This window comes from Artemia sp. Qi Xiang Cuo, chromosome 2 (assembly GCF_049724085.1).
Source record: "Artemia sp. Qi Xiang Cuo chromosome 2, ASM4972408v1, whole genome shotgun sequence".
NCBI lineage: Eukaryota > Metazoa > Arthropoda > Branchiopoda > Anostraca > Artemiidae > Artemia > Artemia sp. Qi Xiang Cuo.
The window spans coordinates 63,358,947-63,378,971 of record NC_142795.1 but is presented as its reverse complement, the minus strand read 5'-3'; the positions used below and the strand labels follow the sequence as shown (position 1 = coordinate 63,378,971).

Below are 20,025 nucleotides of genomic sequence, written 5' to 3'. Positions count from 1 at the left end.
CTGGGTCTATCAAAATATTTCAATGGTTTCCCAAGGAATTTGATAGTAAAATATTTTCAGACAGAAGATTGCATTTCCTTTAATCTATCAGGCGTTCAACAATTGAGTATAAAAAATTAAAAAAATATTATCTAAAAACAGCAAAAGAAAAAAAAAATTCTGCTAACTTGCAATTCAGTTCTAGAAACGATTTTTCTGCTACCAATTTCAAAATCAAATTGAAGCAAGTGTTGCATTCTATAATTCTATTGAAAATGAAAATAAAATTCTTGACTACGAATGATGTTCGGAATTGCAAGCGGGAAACTGGATTCGAAAGTATTTAAACTCATATCATTAAGACAATACTTTTTTTGTCAACATATGAAGAACTGTTTATATTGCAATATTTGCAAAGCAATTGCATATTGCATCTGTCTGGTTTTTTTGCAAAGTAACAAGAGACGAAAATTATCTAACAAGAGAACAATGAAAAATTATGGAATGTAAAGTAATATTTGCCAGGGAAAGTTACTGGTGATAAATTGCTAGGGGTGGCACCGTGATTGCGTGATTTTCGGGGATTCGGGGAACCAAAATTTTTTTTTCGGGGTGACGCATAAATTTTCGGGGAAATACACGAAAATTCGGGGATAATGCATGCCCTGCTTGATTTCTAATCAGGAAAATTGAAATACTAAACCACACGAGAAAGAAAAGCTCCAACTTTGCGGTTGACGCAACAAAAAATTGCCGCAAAATTAATTTAAAGTCGACCGAACGCCGCCGCCTTTACCGGTGGCGGTGCGCCTGCGGCGCGCCGGCGGCGTTGCAACACTTCGGCGGCGTTCAACCGGGCCTCTTGTTGGCGGCGTTCGGTCGATCCGCCGGCGCGGCGCCGGGGTCTAGTTGAGATGTCTTATTGGCAACCAGCATAAACACGGTATGTATTGATTTAATTTTAAGGCAATCTTTAGTTTTTAAACATAATAGGCATATTGCATAACTGTGAGGGGGTTCACCTATGCAATAGCCCTAAAGATACAGTTATAAGACTGCTCAGCTATGCTGAACAAAATGGCTATGTTAAAATTTTGATTTGAAGTGTTTGGAAAATTATGAGCTAAAGAGGAGGGCTGATTGCCCTCCATCTCTTTTGACTCCAAAAAAGGGAAGTGGAACTTTGAATTTCCAATCAAATTAGCTCCTTTAAAATATCAATGATATTACTAGCTATGACGATATTACTAGCTATGACCTACAAATAAAAGTTAATACCACTTGCAGAAAATTCTATCTATATCCTTTGAAAGCTTGGATATAATTACATCCTTTTGATTTAGTTAAATTTTAAGAGCAGAAGTAGTAGTAGAAGGAGACCCAAAAATTGAACATGAAACCCTCAGTTGTTCTTGGGATACTGCTGAGATGCTTTATTGGCAATCAGCATACACACAGCACTTTTTGATTTAACCTTAATGTAACATTTAGTTTTTAAACATAATGGGCAAATTCCATAACTGTGGGGGGCTGACCTATGCGATAGTCCTAGAAATACGGTTACAAGACCATTCAGCTATGCTGAACAAAATGGCTATCTTAAATTTTGATTGGAACTGTTTAAACAATTGTGAGCTAATTGATTGCCCTCCAATCACTTTTGACTCTTAATAAGGGTACTAGAAATTTAAATTTCCAATCAAATTAGCTCCTTTAAAATATCAATGATATTATTTGCTATGATCGAGCAGCACTGCCTATGATATTGCTTATATGCCCTTTTAATACTTCTATGTGTATAGTTTTTTTTTGTTTAATTGAAACTCCCCCTAAACGTTTCAACTTAATGCCCTTAGTGTCATTAGTTACAGTAACTGTAGAAGTAGTATTAAAAGTTTACATATAGTGTCTTCTGGCTAGTTCAAAATCTGTCACAGCTTATCCTGAAAGGTCCAACTTAGTAATGCAAGCCGTTATTGTGGTTCTACTTCACCTTCATACCCTTAGGTATAGTTGTAATAGTAATCACAGCAGTAGTATTGCTGCTCAACTTAATACAACTAGCTGCTGCTATGTCATTGTTGATATGCCCTTTTGATCACTTGTATACTGTATTCACATACTTCTTGAAATTTTCATCTTAATGCCCTTAACCTTGCAAGTAATTACAATAGAAGTAGTGGTTGGAGCAATAGTAATAGTAGTAGTATATCTAGTAAGTGTTGTAGTGGATCTAGTAAATTTTGTAGTGGATCTAGTAAATATTGTAGTGGTAGTAGTATTCGTAGTAATGGGCACATATTGCCTTTTGGTCAACTGATCTTCCCCTTTAAGCATTCCCTGATAGTTCCAACTTAATACACAAATCAAGTCTTAAGATACACTATTTTGATAATCTAAATGCACACAGTGTCTTTTGTTAGTTCGAATTTGCCATCAATATTCTCCCAAATTTCACCTTCATAGAGTTAGCTTTAACTGTACTATTATCACAGTAGTTTTGGTGGTAGTAGAAGTTGTTGCAGTGTTAGTGTTCTATTAGCAGTAGCAGTAGTAGCAGCAGAATTAATAGTGGTAGTAGCATATGCATATTGCCTTTTGGTCAGTTGAGTACTGTTTCATAATGACCTGGAAATTTCACCTTGATATGGTAAGCCATTCCAAAAATAATGTTAATGTGCGCTTTTGACGCCCTCTTCACCTTAATACTCTAAGCCTTACAAGTTGTTGCAATTTAAGTTGTAGTCGGAGTAGTTTAGTAGCAGTAGTAGTATTAGTAAAAGTAGCATTGATATTAGTGTTAGTAGTGAAATTCATATATTACCTTTTCATCAATTGATCTTCCCCTTTCAGTATTCTCTGAAAGTTGCAACTTAATACCAAAATACATTCTTGAGATACACCCTTTTGACCAAGTGTGTTTTGATTTAGTTCAAATTCCCCTTCAATATTCGGTCAAATTTTCACCTTCACACATGTGGCCTTAGTTATACCAGTATCATAGTAGTAGTAGGTATGGTAGTAGCAGTAATTGCGTATATCATTAGTAGTAACAGTAGTAGCAGCAGTAATAGCAGGTATATTTTGCCCTTTGGTCAACTGAACATCCCACCTATGATGCCCCTGAACTTTCCTCTTGATACAATAAGTTATTCCAAAAATATTGCTGATATACCTGTATCAGCAATCTGTATACATATAGTATGTTTTGATTTAGTTCAACTTTCTCCTCATTTTTTTTCAATATCTTCAGCCTTAGTAGTACTTGCTACAGAATTAAGTATTAATTAAGTCAATTTGGAATTTAGTAAAAATGTTAAGACGCAAATACAAAAGTTTAGAAATACCACTTTTCATTAAGATAAGGAACATATCCTGGCAAGTTTCTGCTTAACAGGAAATTGAGAAATTACCACTTCCTAGCTAATTGCGTCGGTTGGGTCCAGGAATGTGTGGTTGATAAAAATGTATAAAAGATACATTTCATGGGAAGGGGTAGACGGATACTAACTTTATGCCGGACTGACCTCTGGTCCGTTGATTTAGAAATATCTTGGAATCTTGTCGGGTCATTGTAAGTGTCTAAGTATCTTATTATATATTATTGTAGTTTTCTGAGACTTGTGTTCTACTTGGGACAGCCCGCCCCAGTAGAATATATACATCTGGTATTATTATATGTTAACTGAATAAAAGTATTGTGTAATAGCCAACCTCTCTACAATCTACATTTAGTCCCTCGAAAATACCCCAGCTGGTACGCCTCATTAGTTCGGTCATAGCTTAGGGCACGCTACCAAAGTTTAAATACCCTAGACTCATAGTTTATCTACCTTACAGAGGCAGAATAAAGGCATCTCCCACAACATCACCCAAATACTATAAAAACAACGTTACCACAACTGGTGGCCGTTGGAAAAACTGGGTCGATAGGGCTAGATAAAAATAGTAGATTAAAATAAAATGGCTTTACCAGAGGAAAAAATGAATTCTCTATCAATGGTACTTGAAATTGGAAAAATTATGCCCAAATATGTAGGAATCTAAGATTAGATCAGTTTATCAAAAAATTAAAAATTTGCGACGAACTAACTGAATCGTTTGAGGATAAGGTCAAAGAGCAATGCGTTGCAGCCAGATCAAAGGGAAGCGCCCTTAAAAATTTTGAGGGAATTAAGGAAAAAGAGCCCAAGGACATCAGAACTCTAATTGAATCTTTTAAAACAAGATTCATAGAAACAAGCATCTCCGAGAGGCTAAGAACAGAGGTAGTGACATTCAATACCTCAACTAGTATCAGGGAATATGCAGACAAAATTTGTAGATCTGTATGCTTACAATTAGAGAAAAGCAGAAATGACGAGACAGTATAGAAAGTACAGCTACATACTTTTACACAAGGGTTACCTAAAAGATTATTAAGACTAATATTATCACGGAAACCTGAAAATCAAGAGCGGGCTATTATCCTAGTAAATACAGAGGCAACCTTTGAAAAGGCCACGAAAATGTTTTATCAAATGTCAATAAATTACACAGGAGACCAAGAAAGTATAAAATATGAAAGGGGACAGAAGCGGGTGAACTTTGAGAAGCCAAATAGTGAACCAAAAAGCCACGAGGAAGGCCAAACTCTCCCACCATGGGTTGACCCATCCCCATTTTACGACCAATCCCATGGTATTAGATCCTAAATGACTTGGATTACCAAGTATTATGGACACCCACCTCCTCCTCCCGAGGAAAATTATAGAGCAAATGGTGGCAGGTCAAGAATATATAGCAATAGGTATAGACCCCATGAGGAAGGGCAAATTACGAAGCAATACAGGAGAAGATTCAATTGCTATTATTGTGGCAAACCAAATCACTACGCGGCAGATTGCTGGCAAAGAATACTCAAAGAAGGCCAGACGTACAAGACAAAACACCAGTTCAGAACGCAGAGGGGCAGAAATTTAGGAAGGCAGGGAACAAATAATACTTGGCCAACACCTAATAATATTCCTGAATTTAGGCCTAGGAGGCAAACGGTTAACAATACCCAGGGTCAAAGTAACAACGCTGAAGAAAAATGGGATAACCCCAGAAACTTTTAGCCAAACAGTGGGCATTTAAACGGAGAAACCAGCCTGTAAGGGTCGACAGAGCTGTTCCCTTACAAAGACCCTATACAGTTTAGAATGTTGTGATACAAATGCAAATAATAAAAGTCTACCGATTTTGCGTTGTTTTAAAATTGAGTGTTTTCAAAATTTACCATGTTTACTAGATATGGATGCATCTAAATCATTAATTCAAAAGGGAGTTTTTAACAGGTTTCCTCCTAGTGTCAAAAATCAAGTAAGCAGATGCCAGAATACCCTGACATCAGTGAAAGGGCACAGGCTGACAATTTTGGGGGAATGTCAATTAGAATTTAGCACAGGGGATAAAGACATGACAGTAACGGTGATAATATGTAAGCAGCTACCATTTCCTTGTATTCTAGGAGTAGATGATATAAGAAAATATGGGATCGTATGGGAACCCATATCCGATACAATAACCCTAAACCAGGAAAATGAAACTAATAGGCAAATTTGCGTAACAACAGATAAAGAAAGTGACGATTCAAATTATAACCTAAAAAAAACGGAAAAATCACAATACAAGGGGGAACAACAGCTCAAGTTCTAGCGACATTAAATACAAAAGAAGGAAAGGTTAAAACAATGGATGCCATGATAGGAGGATACACTCTCGAAGAATATCCCACGATTTTCGTGGAAAATCAAGTTATTAAAATTAAAAATCGTATCACATACTAAAAACTATCAAATCTAAGCAATAATAAAGTAAAACTGAACCAAATAGAACTTGGGTCAGTGGAAAGAATTTGAAATCCCGAAATAAATTTCTAAGCAGTCCAGAATTAAGCGTAAATTTCTCTAGCCATGAGCAAACATCCTCAATAAAACCGCTACCACAAGAAAAGTATGGAATGTCGAAAACTGATTTTTTGCAACAATTTGATTTAAAACATTTACCGGAAAACGTAAAAACTCGGGTAGAAAATATTCTTTGGGATTTTAAATGGACTTTTGCAAGACACAAAGTGGATTACGCATTAACTCACTTAATCACACACAAAATATCAAATCAGGGCCTACCATTTAAAAATTCATCGTATAAAACACCTTATCATTTGAAACCATAGCTAGGCGGCCGAAAAAAGGAAATGAAAGAACAGGGAATGATTAAAGAAAGTGTTAGCGATTGGTGTTTTCAACTATTAATAGTCAGAAAAAAAAGAAAACATATGAAGATTATGTATAGATTTTAGAGCGCTAAATGCCGTCACGGTAAAAGACGTGATGAAATTACCAAGAATTGATACGATTTTAGATTCACTGGGAGGTAGAAAATACTACACTAGTTTTGACTTAATAGCAGGATATTGGCAAATAGCTCTAGATAAAAAAAAAATCATGAAGCAACAGTAATCTTAGACGATGGAAGAACGTCCACATTTGAATGTATGCCTTTTGGATTATTATTTAGTCCAAATTTTTTTAGTCGATTAATGAATTTGGTGTTAAAAGATAATGGACCAGGAAGGAAAAAAGATACCTTGGCTTATTTAGATGATATAATTTTGTTTAATGAAAACCTGGAAGACCACTTGGTGGGATTTAGAAAAATACTGCGAAAGTTTGAAAAAGCAGGCTTAAAATTAAAACCAGAAAAGTTAAAAATAGTAGTGCCAAAACTAGTTTTTCTTGGAGACCTGATAAACCAAGGTACTATTTCACCAAATCCAGAAAAATTTACAGTCATAAAAAATTTACAGCCTCCTAAAGATGAAAAAAGCTGCAGATCAGTTTGTGGTTTGTTAAGCTATTTCAGACGATATATTAAAAATTATGCAACAATAATGCAACCTTTGACAAACCTTTTGAAAAAATCAGGTAAATTCGAATGTCCAGTGGACGCAAAACAAGCGCTGGATTAAATTAAAAACAATTATTACAGGCACCAATACTTAAACTACCAGATTTGTCACAAGACTTCTGTTTACAAACAGATGCTTCGGGGTATGGTATTGGAGCCATATTATTTAACATAAATTCGGAAGGAGTAGAATCAATAGTCCAATACGTCAGCAGGTCACTGACAGAGGCAGAAAGAAAATATTCGACAGTTGAAAGGGAATGCTTAGCAGTTGTAGTTTTTACAGAATATTTTCGACAATTTTTACTTGGAAAAAATTCATTTTACGCGTAGACGAAAAATCCCTAATTTGGCTATATACGATGCAAAATACTTCAGCACGACTGACACGGTGGATACTACGTCTGCAAGCATATTCATATACCCCAATATATATAAAGGGCCGTACAAACATTTTACCAGACTATTTGTCCCGAAATCCTGATACGGAAGGAAATTTGATAACAACCATCCAGAACGAGCTGGAAGGGCTAAAATACTATCGAATGAAAATATTTCGAATCATCAGGATAAAGATGATTTTTGTTTTGTGATGAAATCCTTTATATCAAAAGGAACGGAACTGCCAGAGCACCTTAAACATTTTTTGAAAGACTTGGATAATTTTGATCTTGATGAAAGTAAAAATCTTTTGGTAAGATATCACAGACCATTGCAAGAATATAAAAAAATGACTTAAAAATGATTCCAGTAATTCCAAAATCACTGGAAGGAGAAATTTAACAGCTGGTACACGCAACTATTGGGTGTCACATGGGAGAAGCGAAAACTATTAGGAGGCTAAAAGGAAATTTTTATTTACCAAGAATGTACTCAAAAGTAAAAGCTTTCATACAAGGCTGCCAAGACTGCGCCAAACAAAAGTCGCCACCAAAGACCCCTAGGGCCGAAATAGGTCTCTACCCCACCCCTTCAGGGGTAGGAGAATTAATGTCAATAGACATTTGGGGAACAGGAGGAGGAAGTTTACCAGTTTCCGGGAAAGGAAACAGGTGTGTACTAACCGTAGTTGACCATTTTAACTCATACTTATACGCTTTTCCAATTAAAGACGAAAAGACCAAAACCATTGCGAAAGTTTTAGTCAACCACCTCTTTTTGGGACATGGAATTTTTCAAGCCAAATAATGTTTTCAAGCCAAATTATTAGACGAAATTATGGAATATCTGGGGGTGAAACGATGGTTTACCTCGTCTTATATGGCATCAGCTAAAGGAAAGGTTGAACGCAAACATAGGGAATTAGCTTACATGCTGGGGATACATGCAAGAGAAGAAAACGAAAATTGGGATGAACATTTACCATTCGTAGTGTTTGCAACAAATACGGCTTTTTCACGTTCTTTAAAAGAAACACCATTTTTTTACAACATCTAAGAGATCCCAGAATTTGTTTAGATGAAATACAAAATGATAGAATATATTACAACCTAGACCAATATAAGCAGGAAATGGTGATGCGAATGAAAAAAGCTATGGAGCAAGTCAAAGACAATTTGGAAGAGACAAAAACAGAACAAAAAGAAAAATATTGAGAGAACAAGCAAAAATAAGACAAATTATTGTTTAGGAGACATTTACGTATACAAAACCAATCTGGAAGGGACAAAAAAGTTAAAACCAAAATGGGATGGGCCCTACAGGATTGTAAAAATTCTACCAAATAGCTTAACATATGTTCTAAAGCATAAGTATAATGAAAAGGAAGAAGTAGTACACCATAATATAATGAAAAAAGGATTTGTTTTCAAAACTTTGGAAATCAGAGCCTATTCCTTCAGACGAAGAAAAAGAGGAAACAGTTTCACCAGTATATATCAGAAGACCATATGAATTTTATGACCGCAAAGGTTGGGAGGAGTGGAAGGAGTATTTAGCCCAGTCTTGGCTACAAACTCTCCACAACAAACAAGAGAAAAAGGGAAATATTCGATGCTCATCAGAAACTAGCGATGAAGAGCCTCAAACACAACCTAATGGTTTAAAACGTGATAAACCAAAGGTAAAATCCAAAGAGGAAGAAAAATTGGAAGGAACCAATGAATTATCTTATTTTCATACATTAGACTCACCTACAGTCTTAACACCAAAATGGCTTTTGGAACAAACGCCATCTACCAGACGCGACCTAACAGAATGTGAAACCGATAATTCTTCTACAGAAACAGATATACCTAAACCTGGGCCATCATTATGAAAACCCTCCTTAAGAGAAATATTATAGATAAAAGTAAAGAAACCAGAAGGACAGCAGCAAGTTCCTTCTTCAGCAGCACAAGTAGCTAAATCACTTATGAAAAAGGACAAACGTCATGAGAAACAAGGATTAGCCTAGAGATATTTGACGAGGCAACAAAACCGTGCTCGAGTTCAGAACCTTGTCAACCACACTATAGAGACCACGGAAAAACTTGCAAATATTATAAAGAAGAAAAAAATATGGAGTCCAAAATTAGGACCAGGAAACGGAGAAAGGCAGAACTAGCGTGGCCCCCAGCCGGTTAATATTTGAATAAAATAATGATAACGAAAAAAATAAATAAAAAGAAAACAAGTAAAGAGCCTCTAAAGAAATATCTACATTTTTCTTCCTTTAATTGGTATGTAAATAACGTCAAACTTTCTCTCATAATATATCTCGCCAGTAAAAATTATTACCGTCACGTAGAAAAGAAACTCAAAAAAAAAATAGCCTAAAGACTCGTAAGTCCTCAGAAAAGGAATAAGCTCAGATCTAAAATGACATCATAGCTTCCTGCAAAAAAATTTGTCTCCTGGACGAAATAAAACTTCGCGAATGGTGTACTGACAAGACTTGTCAAAAAGAATTACGTTTCATAAAGGAAATTAAGTAATGCCTCGTAACTTTCAAATGGGTGTAGTGAAACTAATTAAATTATACATATTTAGAATCAGCATTAAAAGGCAATTCTTTTGATAGGTATATTGAAAAAAAATTATTTTGGGGGGTAATTTAAAAAAAAAACGAAAAAAAAACTAAGGAGGGTAGTCTACTGAAATAGTGTCTTTGGAAGCTAGCAAATTTGGAGTTGAGCTCAATCACTGATGGTCTCTCGTTGTTAAGTAAATACGAAGCATCTACTGACCTTTGACTCTCTGAGGTGGCACTTTCAGTCAAATTTGGAAAAAAAATTGTTTTTGAAGAATGTTAAAATAATTATAATAAGAAAAACAGCAAGAGTTTACATTAAGTCGCGACATGTATAAGCTAGCTGTTATCTTATTACAAATAGTAGATGATAACAAATGAATACTTACCAAATAAGGACAGTATATATAAATAAGAAGCCGTAGATAAAATGAGTCACAATTTAAAAAGTATAACACAATAAAAAACAATGTTTTTCTCAGGTATAAATATTTTCACATATTAAATGAATTCACGAAACACCATTAATAGAAACAATCAGGGCGAGTAAATAGCAGGTGAAAGACACCAAATGACAGGACGATTAGCATTAAAAAAAACTGCTAAACGTCTTGTCATTGGGGGGGGGCCCACCAACCTAACCAAATATAGATCAGAAATAAAAGTCAAATTTTGAAGGAGGCTTCAGCTGAATGTTCTGGTAAGGTCCTACGTCCTAAAAAAAAATAAGATGTAGTGGCTTTACCAGGGCACTAGACCCATAGACCTTTAGAACAGGATAATAGTCAATATATCACGAAAGGGACAAATTGCACTCAATGACTATATAAAACTAAGGCAAAAATTAAACTAAGGATAAATACCAGACGCGAATAATATAAGAGATTATAGGGAAACCGCAGGGGCATTGATAACCCCTATCTCTAAACAAAATTTGGCACAAACGAGGCATTATTTTTGTTGTGAAGTACCATAGACAAGAAATATGTGATTGCAATGAAAACCACACAATTTTGCGGAAATCAGGATATCTAAAATTAGATTCTTATGAAGGAATGAAAACTTGTAAATGCGGGGCAATACTTAATTAAAAGTTTTCAAAAATCAGCTGAAAAAAATACAGCAATTTTCTAACACAAACAATTTCGGACGAAAAAAATTTAATTATTTCAAAAAAATAAGTTTGCAACAATAGACCCACCCACCTCTTAAAAATGAGGAGATAATGAATTTGACCATGGAAGGGCAATTAGCATAAAAACTTGTAAAAGTTATTGAATAAAACATGAAACATATAAATATAGGCTTAGAAAAGACCTATTCTACTGAAAAAAGGGGAAAAAATTGAAGAAAACCCTTAGGCTTTATTGAAATAAATAATAAAAAAAGAGAAGGGTTCAAGTTGAAAATATAGCCAGACGAAATTAAACGGACAAGAAATTCAACAGAGTCAGTTAAACTTTGAGATACGTGAATATTGAAACTGACCAAGCGAAACTAGTACGAAATAATTGTACTAAATAAGTACAAAATAAGTAGCATTAATACTATGGAGCCAAGTAGATATGCTCTAAGTACACAGGGAAAATTTTGCTCTTTTATAGTGGGAGTCGTTTTCGGAAAAATGACTAACATGGCGTGGAAAATTAAAAGTAGGCACATAATAGCCTTAAGAACCTATGTTGAAGTTGAAACCTAAGACAATACCACTAAAAGTTGAGAAGTTAAAGTGAAAATTATCATTGTCAGTTGTATATCGAAAAATAAATTACTGTGCGCCATGAAGGCAAGGTATTTTCTGCAGAAGGGCCACTTTGTTTGAAAACAGGATAGCCAAAGAGAAAACTGTGGCCACAAATCAAAAAGTGTGGCAATACTCTATAATGTAATTAATTATTGTGCCTTCAGATCGATAATAGTCCTTTTAGCTACAGCTGATTACAAAAGGATTAAGAACTGTTAGTGAGTACATCGAAGGTCAATCCTGGTAAGCGAACCTTCAGGGTGCAGGTACGAGTAAATGGATAGCGCAAAAACAGGCAAAAAGACAGATAGCTAAATTTTTAGCTTATCAGATCTAAGCTGTAAATGAAGCCTTATCCCAAAAGGACATTAAAGCTGAAAAAAAGAGTTTAAAGGCAAAAACGTTATACAGCTGTCTCAAGTACCTAAAATTCGAAAAGAATTAAAAAGCTCAAAAGTCTGAATAAACAAACAGACACATAGTAAGCTAAAAACCGTTAATAACACAAATTGGTTCAAAATAGAACCAAAGTGGTAAAACAGAGATAAGAAAATGTATATAGTTGTATATGGAAAAGTTATATAGTGGTAACAAATGTTGTTGAGAAAATATATACAGCTATAAAGATATTTTGAAAACTTTTTATAAATATGGAAATGTTATCGTAGAAAAAGAAAAAAAATTGTAAATATAGAAATATAAATAGCAAAGTCATGTTATATGAACTCTTACCAAGCCCTTATATAGAGGCTAATCACAGTTATCAGTTATAGTATATAAATCTATTTGTTGGTGCTGATTTTCTTTTGTAAATATTTTAATTGCAGTTAAGACTTATCAGATAAAAGTCTTGACAGACTTATTGAAAAGTTGTAAAAAGAAAAAATATTGCAGTGATTAAATAAATTATTAGGGTACATAATTATTATTTGTTTTTAACAATTAAGTTATGTATCAACATAACTTCTGTTAATATATATATATATATATATATATATATATATATATATATATATATATATATATATATATATATATATATATATATATATATATATAAACGTAAACTATCCATGTAAATATAGTGAATTAATATATTGAGTATTTGTGTTTTTAATTTTTATATCATTCAAGAAGTATTCTACATTAATACTTTATAAGCAAGTAACAAAACACTAATTGGAATTAATTCCAATGCTAGTCTATACTGTGTTTTATTTTTTTAATGCTTTAAGCTATAAACAGTAGTTAAATATCCTATCTAGTTTTGCGACTTAAAAAAAAAATATTTGTGTAAGTTATTACACAATGCTTGTGTATATACTATGTTTTAATTTTCTTTCAGTTTTAACTAGTGATTTAATGTTATATATAAATGTTTGACTTAGAGTCAACGCATAAATATTTTCATTGTCAAAGAATCTGTTTAAGTGATTAATAATTATACATTAAGAGTAAAAAGAGGAGAAAGTAATTAAAAGTAATTAGCTTTCGTTAAAAAAAAAAAAATGCAGTGATATATACAAATTTTGAGGGTTTCTTTTTACTATATATATATATATATATATATATATATATATATATATATATATATATATCTATATATAGGTAACAAATTGTGCTTTATGTTTATTGTAACATGAATATTTATTTTTGTTAAAGCCTTAGTTGTTTTTTTTGGAAATCAAATTTTTCATAGCATCCTTTCGGATCCATTTTTTACAATGATTTTTTGACACATTTATGGAAAGTAACAAATTTTGAAGCCAGTTCTAATGTATCCTGATACTAACATCTCATATCATCAGAAACCAAACCATACCTGATCAACTGATATTTTGGAAACTGTATGCAGTATTACAGACTTTGCTAGCAGTTCATCGTAAAGTGAGATAAACATCAGAGCTTAATTTAGGCCTAGAGAATGTGCTACATAGCCTCAAAGGCTTTATATTATTGAAATATGTGAAAATGCTTTGTGCTGGAAAATATGTGAAAATTTTAAAACCAAAATTGTTATATGTAATTTATCCAAGGCATTTCTAAACCTGAAAAATAAACGGTATATCAACCACATCACACAGATAAATTAAATTATTAATGGGAATTAAATTTAAACTCAAATAATTCATAAACGTTTCTAATATAACTTAAAATCTAATTTAAGCAGAACCACTAATATAATGCTTAAGCTGCTTGGGGTCAAGCTAAAACAGAAGATACATATGAAAAAGGGTAAAAAGAGTATTTTTCAGTCCTAGAGACAGAGAAAAAGAGAAACAAGGATGTATTTCAAATTGAAATCCTTCAACAAAAAAAGAACATGGCCTATATTGGACCAGAAACATGACCCTAAGGAAACCCATTGAGGTATATGCACATAGTGACCCAAGGATGGCAGCATAATAGCTTTATACAAAATTAAGTTGTTTTTAAAAGTAAAGTATTGAGAATTGTGGGCAACTCTTCTTTAAATGGGGAGAATTGTGGTGAAGCCTTCTAATTAAGTCAATTTGGAATTTAGTAAAAATATTTAAACAAAAATACAAAAGTTTAGAAATATCACTTTTTATTAAGATAAGGAACATATCCTGGCAAGTTTCTGCTTAATAGGAAATTGAGAAATTACCACTTCCTAGCTAATTGCGTCGGTTGGGTCCAGGAAGGTGTGGTTGACAAAAATGTATAAAAGATACATTTCATGGGAAGGGGTAGACGGATACTAACTTTATGCCGGACTGACCTCTGGTCTGTTGATTTAGAAATACCTTGGAATCTTGTCGGATCATTGTAAGTGTCTAAGTATCTTATTATATATTATTGTAGTTTTCTAAGACTTGTGGTCTACTTGGGGCAGTCCGCCTCAGTAGAATATATATATCTGGTATTATTATATGTTAACTGAATAAAAGTATTGTGTTATAGCCAACCTCTCCACAATCTACATTTAGTCCCTCAAAAATACCCAGCTGGTACGCCTCATTAGTCCGGTCATAGCCTAAGGCACGCTACCAAAGTTTAAATACTTTAGGGCCAGAGTTTATCTCCCCTATAAAGGGAGAATAAAGGCATCTACCACTACATCACTTAAATACCAGTAAAACCACCTTACCACATATGTATACAATGAACAAATTGCCTAACTTACAGCTCTTGCCCTGAGGCCTCAGGGGGGGCGGTTAACATCCCCAAATTGCATAATTACTGAACCTTTCAACAATGCCGAAAAAAATTATGTCTCTAAACTTTGTTTGGATGCCTGTTTTGGGAAATGATGAGCAGGGAGGGGGGTGGGGTTGTTTGCTCTCTCAGCCCTTTGACTCTTAAAAAGGGCACTATAACTTCCAATTTCAAATGAAATGAGACCCATCTGAATTTTATACAACCACCTATTCCATAAATCCTTACATGCCCCAAGGATATAACTTAAAGCCCTTGCCCCAGGGCTCTGGAGGATTGTCTCGATGCTGGAGACATTGTTATACATTCTCTGTACTATTTTAGACAAAATGGCCATTGCACAATTGCAATTGGATGCATTTGATGAAAAGAGGGGTATTTGGGGGGGGGGAGCTAGTTGATCTCCATCACTTTTGATGCTTAAAAGGAACTAGAACTTCCAGTTTGAACCAAATGAGCCACCTCTAGAGTTTATACAACTATTCCTTCCATAAGAACTTTTAATGCCCAGGGGCATAACTTAGAACCCTTGCCCCCAGGCTCTGTTGGTTTTTATCAACCCCAAAGGCCTTGTTGTATGATCTTTGGACTATTTTGAATAAAAGGACTGTCTCAAAATTTCTATTAGATGCATCTTCAGAAAACATGACTGTGTGTGGGGGGAGGGGGAGCTGCTCTCTGATCACTTTGACCCTTAAAAAGGGCACTAGAACCTCTGATTACCGATCCAATGAGTACCCTTCAAAGCATATACAATCATCCTTTCTATAGAAACCTTATATGCCCCCAGGGCATAACTTAGAACCCTTTCCCTAAGAGCTTTGGGGGTGTCTTTCTCAAAGACATAATTTCCATACCCTTCAACCCAATGAACAAAATTTCTATCTCTAAATTTTGATTGGAGGTGTTTGGGGAAATGATGGGCATGGGGGGACTGCTTGTTCTTGAATCCCTTTTGTCTCTTAAAAAGGAACTTACAACCCTTGCCCTGAGGGCTGTGGAGGGAAGGGTTTTCATTCTCAAAGACATAATTTCAAGACCTTTCAACTACATTGGAAAAAATGGCTATCCATCCCAAAATTTTAATTGGAAGAGTTTGGGAAAATGATGGGCGTGAGGGGGGTAATTTGCACTCTGATCACTTTTGACTATTAAAAAGGGCAGTAGCCCTCATAATTTCAAATTGAATGAGCACTTTTTGACATTTCTACCACAACTCCTTCTATACAAGGTGCCCTGGGCTTAAACAAAAAAAAAGTAAAGAATACATTGTGCCAATGCTGTCCTTTACTTAGGCAGCACTACTGTACAGTCTATGATAAATAATAAGGAACAAGGGGTCCCTTTAAGAATCCCAGAAGAGTTGAATGACACATTCAACACACACACAAACACATTTCTCATCAATTATGAAAGATAGGATAATGAAATTGTTTTTGAAAACACTCACATGTTAGCATGCAACTCCTTTGTTTAAACTGATTTAACAGCAAAGAAATAACATCAATGAAAAAGAGAAACAGAAAAATTTATGGAAAATATATAATTTATGCCATATATTTCAGGTATTCAGGAGAGGGCAGTAGATATTAAGAAAAGAGTGGTTCCTCCTCATATAAAGAATTCCCCCAATAGAGCAGCCTGTGGTAATACTCAATTTTTTTACCTCTTTATCTACATTAAAAAAATACTTTTTCCATTGAAGAATGCATTTTTTTTAAATATTTTCATTTAGAAACAAAAAGATTGTCCCTCTCCCCTTGATTATTGATAAACATATTGTTCTGTCATTCTCTTTATTTTTGCTAGTAAACTCAATTCAACTTTGTCTTCAGAGACTTATCTTGTACTAATTACAGATAGCCTATTGACAATTTCTTTGTACCACCCATTCTAAGGGCAGACACACTCACCTCCCACTCAAACCATCCCAGTGGGAGTAATTTGTCATCATAAGCTTGAAATGTGGTCTGTCTAACAAGCACTTGGAAATGAAAAATTATATTTAATATTTGTGATTTATAGAATAAATATCAAGCAATAAAAGTTACATTTTTAGAATCAGAAGATAATCAGCTCTCTGTTGATATGTGAATAAGACTAAAACACTGAAAGCATATATACATCAAAATAGGATAATTAGTATTTCTGAAAAGAGGTCCTTGTAAGTAATTCAATAAACTAATAATTTCAAGAGCTTAATCTTAGATAATTTCATAAATAAGCATATTAACACATAGCTTAAATTCTTAGCTATTTATTGATATGTAAAAATTCTTCTAATTTCTCCTTGGTAATGATGTGAAGGTTTATCTACAGCACCAAGCTGCCTGAGGCCAACACAAGTATGTGTGCTCCTTCTCTATCCTAATCTATTCAAAGCTCTTTACATTCTCCTAGGAAGTCCTTAAGTTTCCCTTATATGTTCTTTTACAACAACCTCCCACCCTAATCACAGACAACCTGCTTTCTGTTTAGCCATAGACAGTTGGCCAAGAAGGACAATCTTTGGCAATGTGCTATCCTTCATCTGCAGAATGTACCCTAGCCATTTCAATGTTTCTCTGATTTTAGCCCTGGAAAGCAGGATTGAACCATACTTTTTATACAGGCTACTGTTTGAAACACAGTCAATCAGCAAAGTACCCAGAACAATCTGTAGGCAGTTTCTCTGAAAAACATCTAGCAAATCTTCATCAGTTTTTTAGAGTGCCTATGCTTCAGAGCCATATCTGACCACTGTCATCACTTCTAGTATTCTTATTTGGCTTGCAGACTTATCTTCTTATTCTTCCAAATGTTTCTTAACCATGGAAAAACTTTTAACATTTTCACGGCTCTGAACTTATAAAAAAAAAAAGGTAAATTTTTACCAAATCATATTATTGACTTACAAATAAAGTGAATATACCACTTGATGCCTTTTTTTATGCTCTTTCCAAATATAATAATTATTTTTACCAGAAATGATTTTACCCCCACCCCTATAAAACCAATTCAGGGTATATATTTGTACATTAGGGGGGGCAAATATTATTTCTGATGTAAATGGGAGGTAAGTTTAAACTTTACCCTCATCCCCCTAATGTGCAAATATATACCCTGAATTGGTATATAGGGGTGGGAGTAAAATTCATTTCAGTAAATTTTTACCAAATCATATTATTGACTTAAAAATAAAGTGAATATACCACTCAATGCTTTTTTTTATGCCCTTTACAAATATAATAATAATTTTTGTCAGAAATGAATTTTAGCCCCCACCCATATATATATACCAATTCAGGGTATATATTTGCAAATTAGGGGGGGGGGAGTTTAAACTTACCTCTCATTTACATCTGAAATAAAATTTACCCTCAACCCCCTAATGTGCAAATATATACCCTGAATTGGTATAAAAAGGGGTAGGGGTAAAATTCATTTCCAACAAAAAGGATTATTATATTTGGAAAGAGCATAAAAAAGGCATCAAGTAGTATTTTTACTTTATTTGTAAGTCAATAATATGATTTTTCCAAATGCTCTTTCCAAATATAATAATCATTTTTGTCAGAAATGAATTTTACCCCCACCCCTATATATACCAATTCAGGGTATATATTTGCACATTAGGTGGGGGGAAAGTTTAATCTTACCTCTTATTTATATCAGAGATAAAATTTACCCCCAACCCCCTAATGTGCAAATATATACCCTGAATTGGTATAAATAGGGGTGGAGGTAAAATTCATTTCTGACAAAAATGATTAGCCTATTATATTTGAAAAGAGCATAAAAAAAGGCATCAAGTGGTATGTTTACTTTATTTGTTAGTCAAGAATATGATTTGGTAAAAATTTACCTTCATTTCTGACAAAAATGATTATTATATTTGGAAAGAGCATAAAAAAGACATCAAGTGGTATAGGCTATTCACTTTATTTGTAAGTCAATAATATGATTTGGTAAAAATTTACCATTTTTTTTTTTAAGTTAAGAGCCGTGAAAATGTTAAAAGTTTTTCCATGGTTAAGAAACATTTGGAAGAATAAGAAGATAAGTCTGCAAGCCAAATAAGAATACTTGAGCTCTTGAAAGCTCTTGAATACTTGAACGTTTTGAGCTAGGTTCCCTGTTAGTTACATTCTGTCCGAGAATAGGCAGGTGGCCGACTACTGGGTGTCTTACCCTATGATTTGGTAAAAATTTACCAAAAAAACAACTATGCTACTACCAAGGTAAGTGAAGCTGTCCACCTGATCAATATTTTTGTTACCCAAATTAGCTTTTCATCTTCACTTATTCCTAGCATAAGAAAGTTTGTCTTCTTAACTTTAATTTTCAAACCTGTAACCTGAACTTGCAAAATGTCTAAAAGTTCATTCATTGTACTTGCACTTTCATCTGGGATCTTTAAATCATCAGCATAGCATAATCTATGTCCAGGAGAAGTTTTCCTCCCTATTTGATTCTGTGTATTCTCATTGTATTTCCTGTACTCCTTATGCCAAAATCCATATAAAGGGGGATAGAATAAAACCCTGCTTAACTTAATCCAAAACCAGCTGCTAACTTTATTTTCTACCTTAATTGCGGCACTGTTATATAGCACAAATCAGTTTAATTCATTTTTATGGTATATCATACAAGGATACCACATTTACTAAAGGTCCTTTAACAACAGAATCAAACCCCTCAATTGGAGACTGATTTTTTACCCTGGTCAAAAGTCAGGTATTTGTAATTTAAATATTTTGCTTGGAATGAGCACAGTTGCAAAGAAACTTTGTATCTAAGCCGACAACAGCAAACAAGCATGACAGCGCTACCAAAATTACAGAAAAATATTTAAAACAAATTTTCAAAGAGATTCTTCGAAGTCTAAAATTTAATCGTAATCTACTATCTGACATACTTACAACCTTATCTAACTAATCTATGTAATTCAAGTTACGCAACACAAAGATAGAAATCCTCTGGTTTCAAAACTTTAGAAATATGTTGCATCAATATGGCAAATCCACCACTCAAATATACCCCTATCACTGAAAGCAAGAAAATCAAAGTTGTCATTTTTATTTTCCAATCTCAGGGACTTATCTATTGAAGTTTTGTGTTCATACAAACGTTCACTAAGTTGTTGATGGGTCCTACCAATGTAGGAAATTTTATCATGTGGGAAATTTTACGCTTATAGGACCCATCAACAACTTGGTGAACCTTTGCATAAACACAAAATTTCAAAAGATGAGTCCCT

At 33.9% G+C, this 20,025-nt stretch overlaps 1 protein-coding gene across 1 annotated transcript in view; it reads right to left on the bottom strand.

The window, feature by feature from the left end:
- Positions 1 to 19,378, bottom strand: part of Vsp37A (Vacuolar protein sorting 37A) — a 107,987-nt gene extending 88,609 nt beyond the window's left edge. The window contains exon 1 of the mRNA XM_089107445.1: positions 19,354 to 19,378. The gene's annotated coding sequence lies outside the window, so the exon portion shown is untranslated. The remainder of the gene's footprint in view (positions 1 to 19,353) is intronic.
- Between the last annotated feature and the right edge of the window lie 647 nt (positions 19,379 to 20,025).